At 43.9% G+C, this 12,500-nt stretch overlaps 1 long non-coding RNA gene and 1 other non-coding gene across 2 annotated transcripts in view; both read left to right on the top strand.

The window, feature by feature from the left end:
• LOC135105897 (uncharacterized) overlaps positions 1 to 12,500 on the top strand; it is an 18,823-nt gene that overhangs the window by 2,866 nt on the left and 3,457 nt on the right. Inside the window, exon 2 of the long non-coding RNA XR_010271047.1 lies at positions 9,499 to 9,585. This is a non-coding gene — a long non-coding RNA (uncharacterized LOC135105897). The remainder of the gene's footprint in view (positions 1 to 9,498; positions 9,586 to 12,500) is intronic.
• Positions 5,723 to 5,795, top strand: Trnar-acg (transfer RNA arginine (anticodon ACG)). Its single transcript has one exon. It is a non-coding gene; the product is annotated as a tRNA-Arg (tRNA).

Consider the following 12,500-nt stretch of genomic DNA (forward strand, 5'->3'; position numbering starts at 1 on the left):
CCATCAGCCTTGACTTCGACAGCAACCCGGATCTTCTCTCTCATTCTGTACTTCTGTATTTCCATTTCATTTTATATCTTATCCATTCCCTCTTTGTAACTTGCCCCGCTTATTAGATGAAATGTGTAGAATGTTTAGTGGTTGCATCGGGAAGCTCTTTTTTTTTTTTTTTTTTTACGTCCCGGATCCCCTGCTGAACCCTTCTCGAACACCCCCATCGGGAAGATCCATAAGTATAAGAATTGTATCGCCGTCAGATAGCTCTCCTTCTCTCTTCCAGGCATATAATTATTTAGACACAAGACAACACATCACACACAAAACTGGGCATCTTAGCCACCCCCAGATAATGAAACAAAAAGACAACCTTCCCCAGAGGACTCTATATAGCCCAGCGAAGTTTAAACAACACCTCTCTTTCTTGGGTGCTCCGGTAACCTCCCGAAAGAAAAAAAACTTGCTCTGATGGAAAAGGAAAAGTTATTGCACTTACTATAGGCACGAGGTTACTCTTAGATTGCTCTCTGCGATACTACGATAACCATGATGTCGTTACTTCACAATAACGCCAATGATACATCAAAGGAACGCAATGGAAGAACAAAACAAAGCGGACCTGTTGTTCCTTACGAGGGTGTGTGTCATGAGCTGCACCCCCTAATTTAAAGGAAGAAATTGTAGAATCGGACAGTCAAAGGCTCCTATATCCTTTTTTATTCATTCACAACGTCACACACACAAGTTCGCCTCCTGCACTACAAACGCTGACACCTCCTTCAAGTTTTCACCAGTCCACGTCAAAACTGTGTAAAACTGATTTTCTCCAGCAGTGTGGCGCCATCCTGTCATCCACGGAAGCATTCCTGACATTCATCCCCTCATTGCCAACTATCGTCTTGTTGACAGGACCCGACGGCGCCTTTGAATTAAGCCTTCACGACCATCACTGTTGGCAAGCAAGCACACATACTCGTAAGTAGGAGGCACCGACCAGGCGGAGTCAAGTAGGCAAGCAGACGCAAAAGAAGACAGATGAGTAGACAAGCAGTGACTAGCAGGCAGGCAGGCAGGAAGGAAGGCTGATAGGACATGCAAGGAAGCAGAAAGAGAGACAGGTAGTCAAATCAGTAGCCAAGCGAGTTGACTGACAAACAAGCAGTAAGCCAAACATACTTTTTTATTATCTCACACAAAAAAGGACAAGCTGGCAGAGAGAGAGAGAGAGAGAGAGAGAGAGAGAGAGAGAGAGAGAGAGAGAGAGAGAGAGAGAGAGAGAGAGAGAGAGAGAGAAAGGCAGGAAAATTAGCAGACAATCAGGAAGGCTAACCGGCAAGCAAACATGAACAGGCTCTGGGAGGAAGGTAGCAAGGCAAGGCAGAGAAGCAGGGTGGGTGGCAGGCAGGATTAGCAGACGAGCAGACAGAAACACAAGAAGAAAGGAAGGCTAGCAGGCAGGTTAGCCATGGTAGCAAGCAGGAAGATCAGAAGGCAAGTAGGGTAGCAGACAAGTAGGGTAGACGGACAGGCAGGGTGTTAGCGTGACGGCCGCTGCTCCTCTGGTGTGTCTCAAGGATTGGATGAAATGCCTTGGATTCTTGAGTACGTTCCCTCGGCGTGTTCTTGTCTCATCTTTGTCCTGTGTTGTTTTATGAGTGAAGGACGAGTGAGGGGCGCGTGGTGGTGGTGGTGGTGGTGGTGTGTGTGGGTGGCTTCATTATTCATAGTTAGTGTCTATTTATCTGTATTTGTGTGTGTGTGTGTGTGTGTGTGTGTAAGAGAGAGAGAGAGAGAGAGAGAGAGAGAGAGAGAGAGAGAGAAGGAGAAAGAGAAACAGCTATTCTTGCCCAGTCGTTACACTTCACCGCCCCTCACTCCCACTTTTCCTCCCCCATTCCCCCCATTCCCTTCCCTGGTAGTATGCTTGGGGCTGCCTGGGCTCGGGGTAGAAGAAGAGGAGGAGGAGGAGGAGAAGAATAAGAGGAGGAGGGGCTCTCGACTCCCTCTTCGTCTCCCTTCCTTCCTTCCTCGTGTCAGCCTCAGGCAAACAGGTTACTCCCGTTATGAGCTTGTCTGTCTGGGAGGGAAACATCGCGTCTGTGAGTGTGTGTGTGTGTGTGTGTGTGTGTGTGTGTGTGTGTGTGTCTGAGGGTGCGTGAGGAGGCGGCAGAGTGGAGGGACAGTTTAGTAGAAGGAGAGAGGGGGCGGGAGGAAAGAATACTGAAGGAGGGACAATCAGGGAGGGGAGATGGAGGAGGGAAAGAGGAAAAGAAGAAAGAAAGGAGAGAAAGGTCAAAGTGTGCAGAGAGAGAGAGAGAGAGAGAGAGAGAGAGAGAGAGAGAGAGAGAGAGAGAGAGAGAGAGAGCATTAGCAGAGGGAAAATAAGGCAGCGCGTCATGACAGGTCAGCGGCCCCAGAAAGCAGGTTTTGTGGCGAGGGAAAAATACATAGGAAACCTGACTTGTTTGCATGAAGGTATTTTTCTTGAACAAAAGCACACAAACTGATGAAAGAAAATGTCTGATAAGATGTAAAATAAAGTCACCGCTAGATAATACTGGGAGCCCGTAAGCAGTAAGACTATATAAACTGTATAAAACATAGGGGACTGTCCTGTTAAGAGAGAGAGAGAGAGAGAGAGAGAGAGAGAGAGAGAGAGAGAGAGAGAGAGAGAGAGAGAGAGAGAGAGAAAGAGAGAGAGAGGTGTGTCATGCCTGGGCCACAAGGTTACGGCTCGATTACAATTTTGCGACAACATAATCAGTTAATCAATCAATTATATACAGCAATGATGATCAGAATATGAATAATCTCTTATGTATCTTTATATCATCGACCTTGCTTCGTCTTCGCCCTCGTCCTCGTCGCTATTGTCGTCTTGTTCTATTTTTTTCGTCATCCTTGCCGTCGTCGTGTCCTTATCATTGTCATCGCCTTCGTCTCCTCGCTATCCTCGACTCCTTTTCATTTTCATTGTCGTCCTTTTATTTTACACTCCTCGTCTCTCCTCGCCTTGTTCTCATCCTTGTCGGATCTTCTCCTCGTCGTCCCCCTTCACTAGTCCTCTTCTTATTCGGATCCCTTCCCCACATCATCATCGTCCTCGTTCTCGTCCTCCTCGGTCTCGTTTCGGTGTAAAGTGAGCATAACTGAGAATTTCCCTGCACTCACCGTTGCCTCGGAACGTAAAAGGGAAGTGCTTAAGGTGAAAGGTTGCTTTACTTTCCGAGGCGATCTGCTCCGGCCTGAAAATTATGACTCTGGGGGGTTCTTGTGTCTTGCTCGACATCTCTTGGTGGTTTAAAATTCTCGAGCGTGTGCCATTAGTCGACGTAATCTTTCTCCGAAAAAAAAAAAAATGACAGTCTCGTTCATCACGTCTTGGTTACAAAGTTTTTCGAAGCTTAAAACCCGTTTTGCACTTTCTCATTTGTCTATTTGAGTGTTCCCTGAAAAATTATTGGCGGTGCGGCACAAAGCCTCCCTGAGTTATATTTCAAGGTTCGACGCTTGGCAGGACTGGTGGACGGTGGAGCCTTTGGTATACCGTCCCTCCCTGTCGCGCGTGTGAATCCTCTCCTGCTGGGATAGCAAATTAGTCGCTCGGTTCGCGGCAAAATTTATCAGGGGCGCCTTGTAATTATAGCAGAACACCTTGCCGCTCTGATTTACTTTATTATCAATGAAAACTTTTCCGTGTGTCTTACCTGCCAGCGCCTGACCGAGCGAGCGAGGCGCCCGTGACTGTTCAAGTTCCCTGTTGATTTTGCAGACGATAACTTGGTGCACAGTGGAGGTGTTTGACCCTTCGGTGGCGCCAGGTGATGCTGGGGCTGCCTTTACATTCCCCGTGCTTGTTTAATGTCTTGCACGACACACTGCACGCCTCTGCCCTGTGTTTCCTGTGTTCTGCTCCCCAACTACACTGTCTCGCTACATTTACCAGGCATGCTTTGGAATAGCTAAGTGACTTGCTGCTCTTGATTTACTTTAATATCAATGGACAAGTTTATGTAATGGCCTGCACTACGCACCACGCCCACTACACTCCCTCACTACACTGTGTTTCTTTCTCTTTTCCTCTCCCCAACCATAGAGTCGCCACACTTATTAGGGCTTGCAACAGTTAAACGACCTGCAGCTCTTGATTTACTTCATTCATGTAGTGGCCAGCACGACGCTCGGCCCCCCTCTGCACAGTGTTCTCTGTGCTCCATCATCAAGCATAGCGTCTCGCCACGTTTATTAAGTTTTTGTAATAGTAAAAAGATTTGCACCTCCTACTTTACTTTATTATCAATGGAAACTTTCATGTAATGGCCTGCGCTACACACACTCCCCTACACTACGCCCTCTGTGCTCTATTCTTCATGCTTTCTTATCTTCAGCGGTGGTGCAGCTTTTGCCAGCAGCACCACACCGGCCAGCATTGTTTTCATGGTGCTTGAGTCTCACCAAACCTTGAATGCTACTCGCTTGCGGAGCCTTGAAACTTCTGATGTGGAGTATTTTTTTTTCTTTACCTGTTCTAATAAATTTCAGTCACTCGCTGGTTTTTTTGTTCAGTTGCCGAAGAGTGGTGCAGTAATTTTGCCGTGTGCTTGTTTCGAAAGGAAGATGAAGAGGAAAGTGAAAGTAGAAGAGAACGGCGAGAAATAGGTGTAGCAGGAGGAGGAGGAGCAGGAGGAGGAGCAGGAGGAGGAGGAAGAGGAGGAGGAGGAGGGGATAAGTAGTAACTGCATTATCTCGCTGTCATACGCTGTTTTTCTGCCACATTGTAATATGAAGGGAAGGTGAAAAGGTGATGATGTTTAGGGAAGGAACTGAAGAGGAAATCAAACACATGAAAAATGAAATGAGTACGAAATGAGGTGGAGGTGAGATGAGATGAGATAGAGATGAGGAAGAGATGAGGAGGAGGAGGAGGAGGAGGAGCTGCGATGTAAATTAAATTGGAGATCGATGGAAAGTGAAATCATGAGGATGATGAAGATGAGAAGCTGAGATCTGAAGTCGAGATGAGGTGGAGATCATGAGGAAATAGCGTGGAGGTTAAAAGAAGAAGATCCAGTCAAGGTAACCAGATGCATTGGAGATGATAAGATAATATGGAGGTTAGGATGAGGACATACAATATTCGTGAAGGTGAGGAGGAGATGAACGGAAATTATGCGGAGATGAGTTGCAGAAATGCGGTCCCAGATAGATTAATGAGATGAAGATGAGTTAATGAAAAAAAAAAACCAAGTGGGAGATTAACATGGTGATGACGCAGGTGAGGATGATATAAGGACAGTAGCTGGAGATAACACGAGATGAGATGCAGATGACGAGACGGAGATCGAGACCGATAGGAATGCACGAGACAAGGTGGAGATGACCATGGAGATGAGGTGATAAGGAGAATAAATGAATGAGGAAATTAATGGAGGTCAGTGGTTGAGCGAGAGAGAGAGAGAGAGAGAGAGAGAGAGAGAGAGAGAGAGAGAGAGAGCCGAGAGAGAGAGAGAGAGAGAGAATGGCAGTAGGTGTGTGTCTGCTTTTTCTCTCTCGCCCTCTTTTTCAGTAGGGTAGAGAAAATGATTTTACTTCTCTCTCTCTCTCTCTCTCCTCTCTCTCTCTCTCTCTCTCTCTCTCTCTCTCTCTCTCTCTCTCTCTCTCTCTCTCTCTCTCTCTCTCTACTCTATATATATATATATATATATAATCTCCCCTGAACATTTGTGGCCTCGTGGCGCAACGGATAACGCGTCTGACTACGGATCAGAAGATTCCAGGTTCGAATCCTGGCGAGGTCGCGTGTGTTATTTTAATCATAAGAAGGGCGACTTAGAAAATTAAATATTTTTCAGTTGACACAAAGAAGATTAAGAGGCGACGTAATACAAGTGTTTAAAATCATCAAAGGCACCGATAGCATGGACTACTCCAAGTATTTCACCATAGACTGTTCAAATTACACGCGAGGAAACGGTTGCAAAGCTGTTGTGAAATCCCTCAACTCTCATATTATATATATATATATATATATATATATATATATATATATATATATATATATATATATATATATATATATATATATATATATATATATATATATATATATATATATATTATCGTCAACCTATGATATGGGCCCTCTCAAGACGTGATAGACTGCAACACCGTAGAGACTTTTAAACGCTGTCTTAATAAATGTTTAGTCTCCAATATACGGTTAACAACATTTGTTAGAGATTTACTTCCTTGCCTCTAGGAAATGGGAGCACCACATTTCATCCATTTTCATCCTTTACTATAATTTTCTTTTCGGGTTTTTACTTTGCTAACCCCGTAAGGTATTTATTCCCGACCTGTTTCCTGTACGGCCTTATGCCGGAGGAAGTGGAGGGTGAGTAGAAAGCATTGTGGTTTGCTGTCCTTTTCTCCTAGTATAACCTTAGTAGTTAGTCCTAGGTCAAGTCACGTCGTGAGGACCGCAAGGTCTGTTGTGATATGTCTATCTATTTAACTATGTAGCTCTCTCTCTCTCTTTCTCTCTCTCTCTCTCTCTCTCTCTCTCTCTCTCATCTCTCTCTCTCTCTCTCACCCGCACACGCCGGGATGGAAGGGACAAGATTTATGGGCTTCGGGGAGTTGGGAGACGTGATTGCGGGTTGAGCGGTGCGGGTCTTGCCCTCAAGGCGGCGACCTGGCTGTCGATGGGCGAGGGGAGCTAGGGGCGTGACGAACTGGCTGGGGGATGAGGGACGAGGTGGGTCGGGGGGGAGGATGAGTAAGTGCGTCAGGGTGAGTAATGAGTGAGGGGAAGATGATTGGGTGATGATGAGGAAGAAATGTATGTTGGTTGGTAAGTGAAGAGGAGGAGGAGGAGGAGGAGGAGGAGGAGGAGGAGGAAGATGAGATATGAGATGTTACAGATTAATCACACGTCTGTTATGAAGTGTAATCAGTTTTTTTTTTTCTTACTTTCGTGTACGTGTGTGTGTGTGTGTGTGTGTGTGTGTGTGTGAGGTTGAAAGAGCAGAGCAGAACGGAGCATGAATCACTGTACCCTACACACACACACACACACACACACACACACACACACACACACACACACACACACACACACACACACACACACACACTCCCCTTATCACCATCCTTTTTTCCTATAATCCACCACCAAAGAGACCACAGGGCGGGTGGTGGTGGCGGAGGGGGGAGGGGGTGGTGATGAGGTGTAGGTGTGTGTGATTTCTTGAGCTGTCTGGCCATAACTCATCTTTACGAGGGTGAGGGAGCGAGGGGAGAAATGGGTGACGGGGTGAAGGGGGATAGGGGTGGAGGGTGAAAGAGACAGGGCGCCCGTACAACTGAAGGAGACAAGGAAATGTGAGTAATACTATGTAGGGAGAGTTTAGATTATCAATTTATTAAGTCTTTTATATATTTTTTTTTTCCTAAGGTGATGTTCTATTACGTTTCAGAGCACAATCTCAGGTTTTTAAAAGGGTGCTGTTAATGTAATTGATGTTTTGAAGGGTCTTATCGTGATTCTAGTTAAAGTTTGATAAGGATTCTGCACCATCACGGGTAAGAAATATTTTGAACACCCGACTAATCATGTCTGTGGCCTTTGAAAAATAGTCTTTAGGAGAAAAAAAGAAGTGTTTCAAAATACTGGCCTCTGTATTTGCTATAGCTTCTTTTCTTTTCTTGTTTAGTATCTATTTTGCATACCAATTAGTCTTGGCATTAGTAAATTTAGCATATTAACCCTTTCACTGCTATACCAAACAATTAGCAACACCAAGATTAATGCATGGAATCTTTATAAGCATCTACAAGAAAGGAAGGGGACTCAAAAGAATAGATTTTTTGCAATTTCTACCCAGTTTAAAAATTGCAAGTGCTTATAGAACAAATAAAAGATGTCTCGCAGTGATTAGTAATTAAGGAAAGACGTACCAAATAGCAATCAAAGGGTTAAACTCCTCACTGTTTCAGAATACAGAACTCATTGTTTCTTTGCTAAGGTTTATTTTCTATTCTGATAAGCCCTTCGTATCACAGAGTTTACCATAGTAACTTCCTCGCCGGTTTTTGTCGCTACTTCGATACTTTACGGCTCACTCTTGAAACTTACCGGTGTAAACTACGAACTGTGAATGTTTATGGTTATGATGTTTTTAGTCGAGTCAGCTTACGGTCAATAAAATCTAATGTAATGTGAAACACGCGTACCTACACCACTTTAGTTTATCGCACTGAGCTGGCGTGGTGAAGTTATTGGCCACGGGAGGGAGACGGGAGAGGCGGAGAAGGGAGGAAAAGGGGAGTGGAAACAAGGAGGGAGGAAAAAAGGGGAGTTGGTTAGTGCCAGGAGGGGACAGAATGAGTAAAATGAGTTGAGAAGAGAAAAAAAAAATCTGCTTAGAAGCGGGGGAGGAGATGGAAGAGGTGGAGAAAGGAGAAGAAGATGGGGGAGGAAAAAAAATTCCTTAGTCAGAGCCAAGAAGGGGACAGAAGGAGTGGGTTGAAGAGATGGGTTGTGGGGAGGAAATAGGTTTGGAGAATGGGGACGTGGAGGGGGGTGGAGACGAGAGAAGAGAGGAATGGAAACAAGAAGAAAAAAAAAAAAATAGAGGTCTGGTTAGGGGTAGGAGGGGGCAGGAGGAGTGAGGTAGAAAGATGGGTTATGGGGAGGAAAAAAGATCTGGTTAGGGGATGAGAGTGGGGCGGGGAAGGTAGATGGGAGGGGTGGAGACGAAAGAGGGGAGTGGAAACGAGGAGGAGAGGGATAAAAAGGGGATTTGGTTAGTATCAGAAGGGGACAGAGGGAGTAAGGTGGAAAGACGAGTTGTAGGGAGGAAAAGAATTTGGGAGAAGGGATCATGTCAGGAGCGAAAGTGGTGTGGGGAAGGACGAGGGCGGAGGAAGGCAGCCCGGGGGAGGAAATATGTTGCTGGCATGAAACAAATTCCTTACGTGCTTCCCATCAGCCGCGTGTTTCCTGGCCAGTACCGGAAGTGCCTAAATCTGTCCTCAAATTTAAAAAAAAAAAAAAGAGAGAGAGAGACGAAGAAATAAAAGGGAGGGAAAACAGCTCTAATAAAGAATACGGATGATGGAAATAGTAGAAGGGAAGGAAAGATGAGGAGTGGGGGGTGGAAAGGAAAGGAGGAAATACTCGTAGTGACAGTAGTGGTGATGAAAGTGAAGGAATAAGGAGAAGAAAAGAATGGTGATGGATACACTTTTAAATTTTCCTTTAAAACTCATGTAGGCTTCATTTTCCTGTTATTTTGTCAACCTCGTCCTTCTGTCTCATATTTTAGTACATTATAGCGCATTGCAGTACAATAATTTACATAGTTTTACATTAAAGTGCATGATAAGTCTGAAATGACACGTGTTTCTACCCCCCCCCCTCTCTCTCTCTCTCTCCTCTCTCTCATCTCTCTCTCTCTCTCTCTCTCTCTCTCTCTCTCTCTCTCTCTCTCATTGCAGAGTTTGGGGAGTCTGAGCGGGCGTGGCGGGGGTGGGCGGCTCTGAGGGGGCGTGTGGAAGTGGCTGTCAAACGCGGCGCCGCTGAGGGTAAGTACTCACACTGGTCTCTCGTGCTTGTGAGTGTGACTGTGTGGCTGTGTGGAGGTCTTGTAGATTTATGACATCCTCTGCAGTTTGTCATTGAGTTACAGTCTCAACAACAGCGTAGGTCTGGCCATTATTTGCTGATAAGATCTTAGTTCTTAGCTTATTTTTACTGTAATCGCATTAAATTATTAAAGTGTTTCTCAATTCAATGTACATTTTCGGCGTCATTTTTGCTTTTCTATTAGATTGTTTGGGTTTCTATTAATTGGAATTGATTTATTAATTTTAAGCAAACGATGTTGGTGGCCAGGTTTTTTTTTTTTCTTTTTTACTGTTGGCGAAAGTGAAGTATTTCTCTATATAGACTTTTATATTCTTTTATTTATCCACTTAAACTTTTTTTTTTTTTTTTTTTATGTAAGAGGGGCTCTGGCCAAGCCCTATAAAAATGCAGAAAAAAAGACCCACTAGCTGCCAGTTCCTAAAGAGTTGAGTCAAAAGGATTATCCAAAATTAGAGAAGTGTCTTGAAACCTCCCTCTTGGAAAAGTTCTAATCATAATAAACAGAGGGAAATGCAGCAGCAGGCAGGAAGTTCCTGAGATCAAGGAAACACCCTACAGTTGTAGGATTTTTCTTTTTACATATTATTTTTCATATTTGGTGAGGGAAATAAACATATGGTGAAGACATTATGACTAGAAGAAGAACAAGGCAAAGTGTTGGAAATTAGATTAGTTAAAGAATGAAAGAAAGAGGGTGGTCTGCCTTGCTGTTCGTTAATTGCTCCATCTTTTCAGCTTGTAAGATGATGGTACACAAAGACAAGAAAGAAAACCAACAGTTACAATAACATAAACATAAAACTCCTTTGTATAACCTTGTAAAGGGTTGAGATGTACGTGAATCTATTTACATCAATTTAGTTTACCTTGGGGAGTAAAAAAGGGAGCGAGAAAGGGAGGGAGAAGGGGAGGAAGCAGTGGAAAATAGACAGAAAAGCTCTACTAATCAGGAGGAAAACGCAGCGAAGGAAGGAAAAAAGAGGGATAGTTTGAGAGAGAGAGAGAGAGAGAGAGAGAGAGAGAGAGAGAGAGAGAGAGAGAGAGAGAGAGAGAGAGAGAGAGAGAGAGAGAGAGAGAGAGAAGGAAAGTATGATGTTGATAGTGGTGGTAGTAGTAGAGGTGGTAGTGGTGGTGGTGGTGAGAGTGGTTAGCGATGGCAGTAATGGTGATAATGATGATGGTGGTAATGATGCGTGAATTCTCAACCGCAAAATTAATTACTGAGAATTTCCAAGCCTGGCTGCCGATTAAAGCGAGGGAAGTCAATGGATTTAACCTTGACAGAGAGAGAGAGAGAGAGAGAGAGAGAGAGAGAGAGAGAGAGAGAGAGAGAGAGAGAGAGAGAGAGAGAGAGAGTACAAAGGAATACAAAGGAAAGAACAGACAGCAACAGCCCTACTGGGCCTAACGTGGTTGTCTGTGTGTCTATTCTACCACTACCACTACAGATTCTAAGAGTTAGAGGGTGGAGGACACTAGGGGTCAAGGAAGGAAAAACAGGAGAGCATAGGGAGAAGGAAAAGCTAAGATGTGATAGGAAAGGATGAAAGAGAAATTATACTATTCACTACAGTAACTAAAAAAAAAAAAAAAAACGGTTTTATGTAGGCACAAAGTACGTTATATAAGGGGTTGCTGCGAGGTGATTGTCCAACCTTTGTTTAAAAGTTTCTATTGTATTACTATCGACAATATGTGCTGGGAGAGAGTTCCAGACATTTACAATTCTATTGAAGAAATAATACTTAGCCTCGTCTGATCTGAAACGCTTACCTATAATCTTGTAACCATTATTTCTAGTGGTGTTGGAACTGTCAATGATGAGATAGTTGTTTACATTTACGTTATCAAAGCCCCGACACATCTTAAACAGTTCAATTACGTCTCCTCGCATTCGCCGTTTCTCTAAACTGAACAAGTTGAGTTCCCTCAAGCGCTCCTCATATGGCTTGTTCCGCAGTCGTAGGATCAACTTGGTAACTCTTCTTTGGACTCTCTCCAGCTTGTCTATACCTTTCCTGTAATGGGGTGACCAGAACTGGACGCAGTACTCAAGTAGAGATCGGACAAGTGTATTAAACAATGTGAGAATTACCACTTCTGATTTGAATTCGAAAGTCCTACCAATAAACCCAACCAATTTATTTGCTGTTTTAACTACTTCCAAGCAGTGTTTACTTGACTTGAGCTCTGAGGTAATTATAACGCCCAAGTCCTTTTCCTCATTAACCTTGAGAAGCGTGGTACCGTTCATTAAGTAATCAGTGTGATCGTTATTATTACCAATGTGCAACATTTTACATTTATTTACATTGAAGCTCATCTGTCACTTGTCTGACCAAGTGGCTAAGTGGTCGAGATCAGATTGTAATTTTCTTTTATCATCTGACGTGACTACTTTATTCATTATTTTTGTATCATCAGCGAACTTAGATACTTTACAGGTGAGGCCCTCATCGATATCATTAACGTAAATAAGGAAAGGAACAGGGCCGAGCACAGATCCCTGTGGTACAACACTTAAAACTTCTCGCCAGTTTGAAAATTTACCATTTAAAACAACGCGCTGCTTTCTCTCAGACAGCCAGTCTTCAAGCCAATTGAGAAGTTTTCCATTTATACCATGTGACTTCAATTTAGCTAGTAGCCGCTTGTGGGGAACTTTGTCAAAAGCTTTTTGAAAAATCTAGATACACTATATCTACTGCCTTTGTTTCGTCGTACATGGTGAAAACATCATAAAAGAAATCAAGCAGATTAGAGAGAGAGAGAGAGAGAGAGAGAGAGAGAGAGAGAGAGAGAGAGAGAGAGAGAGAGAGAGAGAGAGAGAGAGAGAGAGAGAGAAGGGTGT

This window comes from Scylla paramamosain, chromosome 1 (assembly GCF_035594125.1).
Source record: "Scylla paramamosain isolate STU-SP2022 chromosome 1, ASM3559412v1, whole genome shotgun sequence".
In the NCBI taxonomy this organism is placed as follows: Eukaryota; Metazoa; Arthropoda; class Malacostraca; order Decapoda; family Portunidae; genus Scylla; species Scylla paramamosain.